The 9,868-nt window shown below is 38.3% G+C and overlaps 1 long non-coding RNA gene across 1 annotated transcript; it reads left to right on the forward strand.

Moving 5' to 3' along the window:
• Positions 1 to 354: 354 nt before the first annotated feature.
• On the forward strand, positions 355 to 6,524 carry LOC127527264 (uncharacterized). Its single transcript, XR_007934555.1, has 2 exons — positions 355 to 465; positions 6,371 to 6,524. It is a non-coding gene; the product is annotated as an uncharacterized LOC127527264 (long non-coding RNA).
• The last annotated feature ends 3,344 nt before the right edge of the window (positions 6,525 to 9,868 follow it).

Below are 9,868 nucleotides of genomic sequence, written 5' to 3' on the forward strand. Positions count from 1 at the left end.
CATTTATTCCTTTTGATGGAAAACACCTCAAACTGTTCAGGCTTTGTTTCTCTTTTATGTTTCAAATGGCTGCAGGGTGTTCATTTAGCTTAGTAAGAGATTTAAAAATCTAATGACACAGCACGGAGGTGTGCGCTCATTCATGTCTTTTGTTATTTCATTTCTTTGTAGTGAATGACTTTTTAAGTGATCATCAACAAACACTAGATTGCATTAAGATAAACCTTGGCATGTTGAATTTAAACATGTGAAAGATCTTTGTGTCAAGTCATGTCACTAATGTCTAATAAAGTGAAATGCCATTATATAAACACACACAGCTGGAGTCATTTTCTGGTTAATTCCTTGACTTTGCTCTCTGGTGTCAGTTCTCATCTCAGGTTTCTCCAGTTTGCACTGAGCTTTCTTTTATTGATTCCCTTGACGGCTCTTCCTCTCCCCTAACCACAGGCTGATGAGTTGCAGGTTACACAATCTGCTCCACTGATGAAGTTGTTAAGAGTGTCTCCCTTCCCAGAATTCTCTTTAGTGGCCGAGTGCACAAAGCTAGACTAGAAATTTGTCTTTGTAGTGTTGATGCAGCATACAAGGAGATCACAAAATATGAACAGATCACAGTGTAGAGTGATTTTATTATGTTTATATCATGTTCTTTAAATTGTTCAAAGGATATACATACCTAAATTTGGAATTAGTAGGAAACTAAAAAAAACTCCACGGTGGATTAATAAAGATTTAAAAAAGAAGTTGCAAAGGAAAAAACTGCTTTGTAAGGCATATAAGACTAATGACTGCAAAGTGAATTGTAGAGCATATGAGAACATGAGGGCAACCATTTAGAAGGATATCAGGGAGCTAAAAGACAGTTGGAGAGGAATATGGCAGATAAGGTGAAAGAAGACCCTAAGAGATCCTTTGTGTGTTTGAGTAGTAAAAGAACAGTCAAGGAGGAGGTCAAGTGCATCAGAAATAGTAAAAGGGAATTAAAAGATACAGACAGTGAAATAGTGGATGCCCTAAACTTACATTTTTCTGAGGTGTTTATAAGTGAGCAAGTGGATAACCTCAGAGTAGTAACAGGGACTACTAAGGAGGTGCTGAGGGATTTGGAAATTGTAGAGGGAGAAGTTCTGCTCAGATTAAATAAGATGAAATCAAACAAATCACCAGGACCAGATAATATTTACCCTTGAGTTCTTAAACAGGCTAGCAAGTACAGATAAACCCTTGACACATATTTTTAGGAAGTCACTGTGCACTGGAGAGATTCCGAAGGACTGGAAAATGGCAAATATCATCCCATTATATAAAAAGGGTGACAGGGCAGATCCAAGCAACTATAGGCCAGTAAGCTTAACATGCATAACAGGAAAATTAATGGAAGGAATTATTAAGGATAAGATCGAACAACACATGGCAAGGACAGGAGTTATTAGGAACAGTCAGCATGGGCTCAGAAGAGGGAGGTCGTGTTTTACTAACATGCTGGAATTCTATGAGGAGGCAACAAAAGGATACGATCAAAGTGGAGCAGATGAGATTATTTATCTGGACTTTCAGAAAGCATTTGATAAGGTGCCACATGAGAGGGGTGGGCATCAAACTAAAAGAAGTGTCAGTTCAGGGTGATGTTTTTAGATGGTTGCAGAATTGGCTCAGACACAGGAAGCAGAGGGTGATGGTGCGAGGAACCTCATCAGAACTGGCCAATGTTAAGAGTGGTGACCAGCAGGGGGCAGTGCTGGGACTGCTGCTATTTTTAATATATATAAATGATTTAGATAGGAATATAAGTAACAAGCTGGTTAAGTTTGCAGATGATAACAAGATAGGTGGATTAGCAGATAATTTGGAATCCATTATATCATAACAGAAGGACTTGGATAGCATACAGGCTTGGGCAGATTTGTGGCAGATGAAATTTAATGTCAGTAAATGTAAAGAATTATATAAAGGAAGTAAAAATGTGAGGTTTGAATACACGGGTGGTCGGAAAATTGAGAGTCCACCTTATGAGAAGGATATAGGAGTCATAGTGAACTCTAAGCTATCAACTTCCAGACAGTGTTCAGAAGCCATTAAGAAGGCTAACAGAATGTCAGGTTATATAGCACCTTGATGTGTGAGTACAAGTCACAGGAGGTTCTGCTCAGTCTTTATAACTCACTGGTGAGGCCTCATCTGGAGTCCTGTGTGCAGTTTTGGGTCTCCAGGCTACAAAAAGGACATAGCAGCACTAGAGAAGGTCCAGAGAAGAGTGACTAGGCTGATTCAGGGCTACAGGGGATGAGTTATGAGGAAAGATTAAAAGAGCTGAGCCTAAACAGTTTAAGCAAAAGAAGATTAAGAGGAGACCTGACTGAAGTGTTTAAAATTATGAAGGGAATTAGTCCAGTGGATCAAGACTGTTATTTTAAAATGAGTTCATCAACTACAACAACAACATTTATTTATATAGCACATTTTCATACAAATAATGTAGCTCAAAGTGCTTTACATGATGAAGAAAAGAAAAATAAAAGACAAAGTAAGAATTAAAATAAGACAACATTTATTAACATAGAGTAAGAGTAAGGTCCGATGGCCAGAGAGGACAGGAAAAAAAACAAAAAAATTCCAGACGGCTGGAGAGAAAAAATAAAATCTGCAAGAACTCGGGGACACAGTTGGAAACTTGTTAAGGGTAAATTTCGCACAAACATTAGGAAGTTTTTCTTTACACAAAGAACGATAGACACTTGGAATAAGCTACCAAGTAGTGTGGTAGACAGTAGGATGTTGGGGACTTTCAAAACTCGACTTGATGTTTTTTGGAAGAAATAAGTGGATAGGACTGGCGAACTTTGTTGGGCTGAACGGCCTGTTCTCGTCTAGAGTGTCCAAAAGTTCATTTTAAAAGTTTTAATGAAAATTAAAGCAATAAAAGCAAATAGTCCACACAAGAATAAAGAAGTAAAGGTTATTACACACGTAGATTAAAAGGCATAAAATTGGAAAAAATGCCTCTTCTCTAAACTTCACTGTTCTTGTCAAACTCCAGTCATTTCTAGACTTAAAGATGCTTTACTTCGCCTTCAGTACGCTCTAAATGTACGGCGCTGCACGTTCAACAGAGCACGTTGCACTTCAGACTATCAGACACATATTAGGAGCAGTTTAACACTAGAATTACCAGAGCCTGCGAGAAAACATGTAAATCCGGCCCACTGTAAATCCTTTCTCACCTTTCCGTCAGTGTCTTTTGTCCTGTAAATGTGTCGATAAGCAGCAAGCAGCCTGCTATCCCATCGCCGCGCCCTCCGCCGCAGTTCAATTCACAAAGAAGTTTCTCAGTGCTCAGTGTTTATCTTCGAGTGAAGTGCTGGAGCTTTAAGGGTAGAAAAGTACATCGTCATTTGGAATACAGTACATGCATTTCATGTGTGCTCAGTGTCATCAACAATCTCTGTAAAAACGCCGTTAACATAGAAATGTTTTTCATGTTTTAGTAACAATTGACAAAATGTAGACATGAATTGTATAATGTGTGAAGCCTGAAATACAAATATGAAATAAACACTTTCACAAAAGGTATAAGTGTAACAGAACAAGTGCACTTTTATTCAAGAATATAACCGAAGAAAAAAAAAAGCAGGTTACGGTAGGCGTTTGATACGACAGCTTGTGTGGTGCAATGCTAAGAACTGCTGACTCCCAATCAAGAGGTCACGGTTTCGATATCAGCTGCTTCCCAAATTTACCATTTTGAGTAGAGAGCTGCTCTTATTGTTAATATCATACAATAAAAACATACATTTGATTTGCGTCTGTAAATTTATAGTACTTACCAAAGAGGTGAGTGGCAGAAAAATATCAAAACCGTCTGAAAGAAAAGCCGCAAAAACATTAGGAGTAGTCGTGGGGGCTTTTATTATCTGCTGGCTGCCTGTTTATGTATACAATTTATTTGATGATGGTAGTAACATAATCACAATTATCATCAGGAATGGCTTTGTGTTCGTCAATGAAGTGAATTATGCAGTTAATCCAATTCTTTACGCTTTTCTTTATTCCTGGTTCAGAAAAGCACTTAAAATAATCCTGATGTGTAAAATATTTAGTCCAGCTTCTTCAGTGCTAAATTTACTGTAAATGGTAAAGAAAATAAAAAAATTAATTTTCTGACCTTAGATGTTTTAAATTATTTGTACATTATTCCTTTGCTCATTTTTCTTATTAGCAGTTCAATACTTGGACGTATTTCTTAACAACACAATCATTTCATATTCGCTGTATTGTTTTTGTTACAATTGTACTTTATTTATGTAAAGTGTACACTGTTTATGATTATTGTTTATTTCACCACAACTATAGTCATAAATTATATTCTTCTTATTTGAATGTGTAATAAACAGCACTGAAAATGTCGGAGACTCCTGGCAATTCATAAAAACACTTCAGCGTTTCTTGGTGACTTTTTAATTTTTTTTTAACATTATATAATGATTATTGCTATTTCCATTATTTTGGGCGAGAATTCTTTATTTCAACAGAAATTAACTAATGTGCTGAATTTTACCTAATATCTGGAAATATAAATATCTTTTAACATCTGCAGTTACAATTTGCACAGACTTTCAGATTTCACAACTAAAAACTCCACAGCTGAGCTCAGACGACGGCCGACATTCTGTTCAGCTTTGGTCAGGCGGGTGGGGATTTGATTAAGAGTCAAATTCTACGAAATGTTCCTTTATTGTTTTAGTTTTGTATCATAGTAAACATTTAATTTTAATCTTGGAGTTAATGTTTTCTGTTTCTGCACATTAATCTGCACTCCTTGTAGCCGCAGGAGTGTAAGGTGAGTTCAAGCACGGGTCAAACACGTGGCGAAAGAAATCGCTCAGTCCAAAAGTTTGTTTTAAAATATTTAGTGAAAATTCAAAGCAAACAATCACACAAGAATAAATAATAAAGTTGTTACACACTTTATAATAATAAAAGAATAAAAGTAAAATAAAATGTATCTTCTCTAAACTTAGCTTTTCTTGTAAAACGTTAGTTGTTTCTATACTTAAAGATTCTTAACTTCTTCTTCTGTACGCTTTAAATGTACGGCGCAGCACATTCAATTAAGTGCTTTGTCTTACATGTCTCTTGTCACACAAAACACGCAGACAAGGCACACAAGGCATGAAAGGCACAGTTTAAAACCACGCGCCTTCTACACCTTACACACGGCAAGGCTGATCACAAACTGAGAATAACGTTTAGTCAGAGAGGCTAGAAATAGTCAGAATATAACAATTCAGTTCAACTTATGGGGGTTACAAGAGCCTCCCATAGATTATGCACTAACATTTAGTAAAACATTTATGGATCTTATTTAACTAGCAAATGGCTCTTACACTCCTCACTAAGGCAGCAGATGACAGACGAGTGCAGACGGAGCAGTCGGCCTTCACTCCTCACACTGCTGGCTCACTAAATGACACTGAGGTGACTGTGAGGAACTGAAATGGATGACTGAGAAGGTCAAATGAGGTTTGATGTCCACAATTAAACGTAGGATTTGCTGCTTTAGACTGACGTTTGTTAATATTTGTGAAGTCTCATTAGCCGCAGCTGCTCACCTCATACAGAACACAATTAATACTTCAGAGAACAGCATTGTGCTTTAAAGGGATTACAATTGCATCTAAATAACTTGCTGCCTATGCACACAGTTTAATAATGTGTTTATAATTGTTATAAAATTCTTACTTGTATGTCAGTAATTGTCTGCCTGTCACCACATTTATTCCTTTTGATAGTCACATCATAGATTGTTCAGAATTTCTTCCTCTTTCATTTGTCCAATGGCTGCTGGTTGTTGTAGAGCACAATGGCTCAGAAAGTGTTTATTTATCTTGGTAAGACTTTTACAAATCTAACAACACAATACAGAGGTGTGCGCTCAGTCGTGTGTTCTGATATTTTATATCTTGTAATGAATGCTTTAGTAAGGATTTGAACACAAGTGTCTTTAAGTGATCATTAACAAAGACCTGACACTTGATATCCGTGTGTTTAGATAAACCTCAGCTTGTTGATTTCAAACACGTGAAAGTTCTTTGTGTCAAGTTGTGTCACTAATCCCAGACAATGCTGTGACTGTCCACTCAGATCCTAAATTTGATTCAGCTCATCGTATTTCCTGATTGTGATGTCTGTTCAGGTGAAATGCCATTATATAAACACACACAGCTGAAGTCATTTTGTGTTAAATTCCTTGACTTTGCTCTCTGGTGTCAGTTCTCGTCTCAGGTTTCTCCTTTTTGCACTGAGTTTTATTTTATTTTTTCCCTTGACGTCTCTTCCTTTCCCCTAACCACAGGCTGACGAGTTGCAGGTTACACAATCCATTACACTGATGAAGTTGTTGAAGTGTCTCCCTTCCCAGAATTCTATTTATTGTCCAGATGCACTAAAGTGGACGAGTAATTTTTTTTGGATGTATTGATGCAACACACAAGGAGAGCACAAAATAAAAAAGACAAACATGACACATTGTAATGTGATTTTATTATGTTTTATATCATGTACTTGCTATCGAGGCCACAAGCAAACCGACGTTGGCAATAACTCCACCCAGGGAGGTCAGGCCTGATTTGCTCTCAGAACTTCAATGTCAATTTCCACAAACATCAGTGTCTTTTCAAAGAGAACAGTGGAATGACGATTTACTTAAGTTAACTGACAGTGTACCACCCACTCCATGCCACCAGAACCCTATTTTGTATTTTAAAATGATTTATTATGTCATTTGTCAGAACATTATGGCAAGTTAGCACACACAAACCTCTTGGGTGGCCATCTTGGAACTGACAAAACACTCGAAAGGATAAAATTTTGATTTTACTGTCAGGGAATTAATGAGGAGATCCGTCACTTTTGTGTTTTGTGTCTGGGATGTCAGCTGCGACAGATTCCTAGAAAAGACCATGCTCCTCTTGTTCCATTCCTCTGATAGATATATGAACTTCTGAACGTATCAGGGTGGACATAGTAAATCCTCTTGAACCCTCGGCCCGAGGACATAAATTGGATTGTGCTACATGGTATCCAGAGGCTATCCCCTTAAAACAAGAGAACAGCAACAACAACATTTATTTATATAGCACATTTTCATACAAAAAGTAGCCCAAAGTGCTTTACATAATGAAGAAAAGAAAAATAAAAGACAAAATAAGAAATTAAAATAAGACAACATTAGTTAACATAGAAAAGGAGTAAGGTTTGATGGCCAGGGTGGACAGAAAAAACAAAAAAAAAATCCAGAAAGCTGGAGAAAAAAATTAAATCTGTAGGGTTTCAGGCCACAAGACCACCCAGTCCCCTCTGGGCATTCTACCTAACATAAATGAAATAGTCCTCTATGTAGTTAGGGTTCTCACGGAGTCACTTGATGCTGATGGTCATACAGACTTCTGGCTTTTAATCCATCCATCATTGTTGGAACATCATGGTGCTTTGGGAAGAGAAGTCCAGATTAATCGCATGGGCACTGGTAGGGGTCATTGCACATATCCCAAAAAAGGTCATAACGGACCAAGGGGTGCCGTTTACCTCAGAGATGTTCAGGGAGGTTGCCAAATTGCTCCAAATCAGGCACCTTTAGACTTCAGTGTACCATTCTGAGCCTGATGGTCTAGTCAATTGGTTTAATAAAATGCACAAGCAGATGCTTCTCAAGGTGGGTTTGTACCTCATTTTTCTTAGAGGGCTGTGCCCTTGACTGACCTGACAAAGAAGAAGGCTCCTAACTAGGATCAGTTACTACCCCTCTTGCTATCTGCATACCAGAAAGTCCCACAATCCTCTACAGTTTTTTCACCTTATGCATTTTTATATGGGTAACATCCCCAGGGATTACTGGATATAATAAAAGATGGATGGAAAAGAGAGGTACCCCCTTCAACGAATATCTTCAAATATATCACACAATTATACAATATATTTGATAAAATCAGACCAATACTATGAGCTTATATGGAACATGCACAATCAGCCCAAATCTATTACCATGGTAAGATACTCCTAGAGTTTGCTCTTGGATATCAGGTCAGACTTCTTCCACTTCCACTTCTTCCACACAAATTATTGGTTCATTGGAAAGGGTGCTATGAAATTAAGGAAAGGAAGTGGCTGGTTGACTATTTGGTTAAACAACCCAAACAGTGACGAGAGTTCAAAGCAGATACCCTGTCTGTCCGAGAAGCGATCAATGAAAGTCCTGGTTGGACCTCTCTGCTTAAACATGACATCATAACTTGACCCAGGAGTAGTTGTCTGAGAACACCTGTAAACACTTCCAGAAGCAAAATGAGGGGACTCATTTTTATGCCCAGAGGGGACTGGACGGTCTCGTGGCCTGGAACCCCTGCAAATTTTATTTTTTTCTCCAGGCGTCTGGAGTTTTTTTTTTTGTTTTTTCTGTCCCTCCTGGCCATCGGACCTTACTCTTTTTCTATGTTAACTAATGTTGTCTTATTTTAAATTCTTATTTTGTCTTTTTATTTTTATTTTCTTCATTATGTAAAGCACTTTGAGCTACTTTTTTGTATGAAAATGTGCTATATAAATAAATGTTGTTGTTGTTGTTGTTGAAGTGGAACTTAAGGTGAAACAAATGCATGATTTAGGAATGATTGAGGAAAGTTTTAGTCCCTGGTCCAGTCCTATTGTATTGGTCCCAAAGGCTGATGGCAGTCAGCACTTTTGCAGTGACGTACGTCAGCAGGTTTCCTGCATATCTGATGTTGTGAGTGCACAAACTCCTCAAGCAACTCAAAAAAAGCATGATATTTGACCACCCTTGACATGACAAAAGGGTATTGGCAAATTCCCTTAAAGGAATCCATCAAGAAAAAAAAAATTATTTATCACCCTTAGTGGTACCTGGCAGTATCGACTCCTTCTATTTGGGTTACATGGGGCACCGGCCACCTTCCAATGTCTGGTGAACAGAGAGCTATGGCCCACAACTCTTATAGTGCTGTCTACCAGAATGACATGGAACACAAGCAGCAGGTTCGAGGGGTGCTCCTCACACTATATAGCAGTGGCAATAAGATTATTTTGGATGAATTGAAGCCAAATAATTGCACTATAGGGTAGGACTTCAATTGATCCAGAATGCAGCTGCAAGACTCATTTTCAATATTCCCAAATTCTCACACACTACACCTCTGCTGCAGAACCTGCACTGGCTCCCTGTGGCTGCCCGCATCAGGTTCAAAACCCTAACCCTTGCCTTTAAGGCCAAAACTGGAACTGCACCACCTTACATATCAGCACTGGTTAAGCAGCGTGTCACTTCTCGCTCTCTCAGAACATCAAGCACTGCTCGTCTCGAACCACCCTTACTTAAAAGAAGAGGACGACATGCATCAAGACTCTTTGCAGTGTTGGCTCCTCAGTGGTGGAACGAACTTCCTCTTGCTGTACGAACAGCGGAGACCCTCACTGTCTTCAAACATCGTCTGAAGACACACTTCTTTAAACAGCACTTGGGGGACTAAAATCCCCATACTTTTTTTTTTTCTACCCTTTTTCTATTTTCTTCTAGCATGGTTTTGTGTACAACTTGGTCAGCGGTAACTTGTTTAATGACAGTAGATTTAATCCTAGCCTTAAAAACTGAAGAACAGTCGTAGACTACTAAGCACTGTTGTAAGTCGCTCTGGATAAGAGCGTCTGCTAAATGATGTAAATGTAAATGTAAATGTAGGAGGTAGTAGAATTCTACTACAGTGTACCATTGTTAATGCTGTACTCAACTGGCACTGTCCACAAACCAAACGGCAAGTACAAGCATTCCTGGCATTTGTGGGGTACTACCGCAGGT

This window comes from Erpetoichthys calabaricus, chromosome 3 (genome assembly GCF_900747795.2).
Source record: "Erpetoichthys calabaricus chromosome 3, fErpCal1.3, whole genome shotgun sequence".
NCBI lineage: Eukaryota > Metazoa > Chordata > Cladistia > Polypteriformes > Polypteridae > Erpetoichthys > Erpetoichthys calabaricus.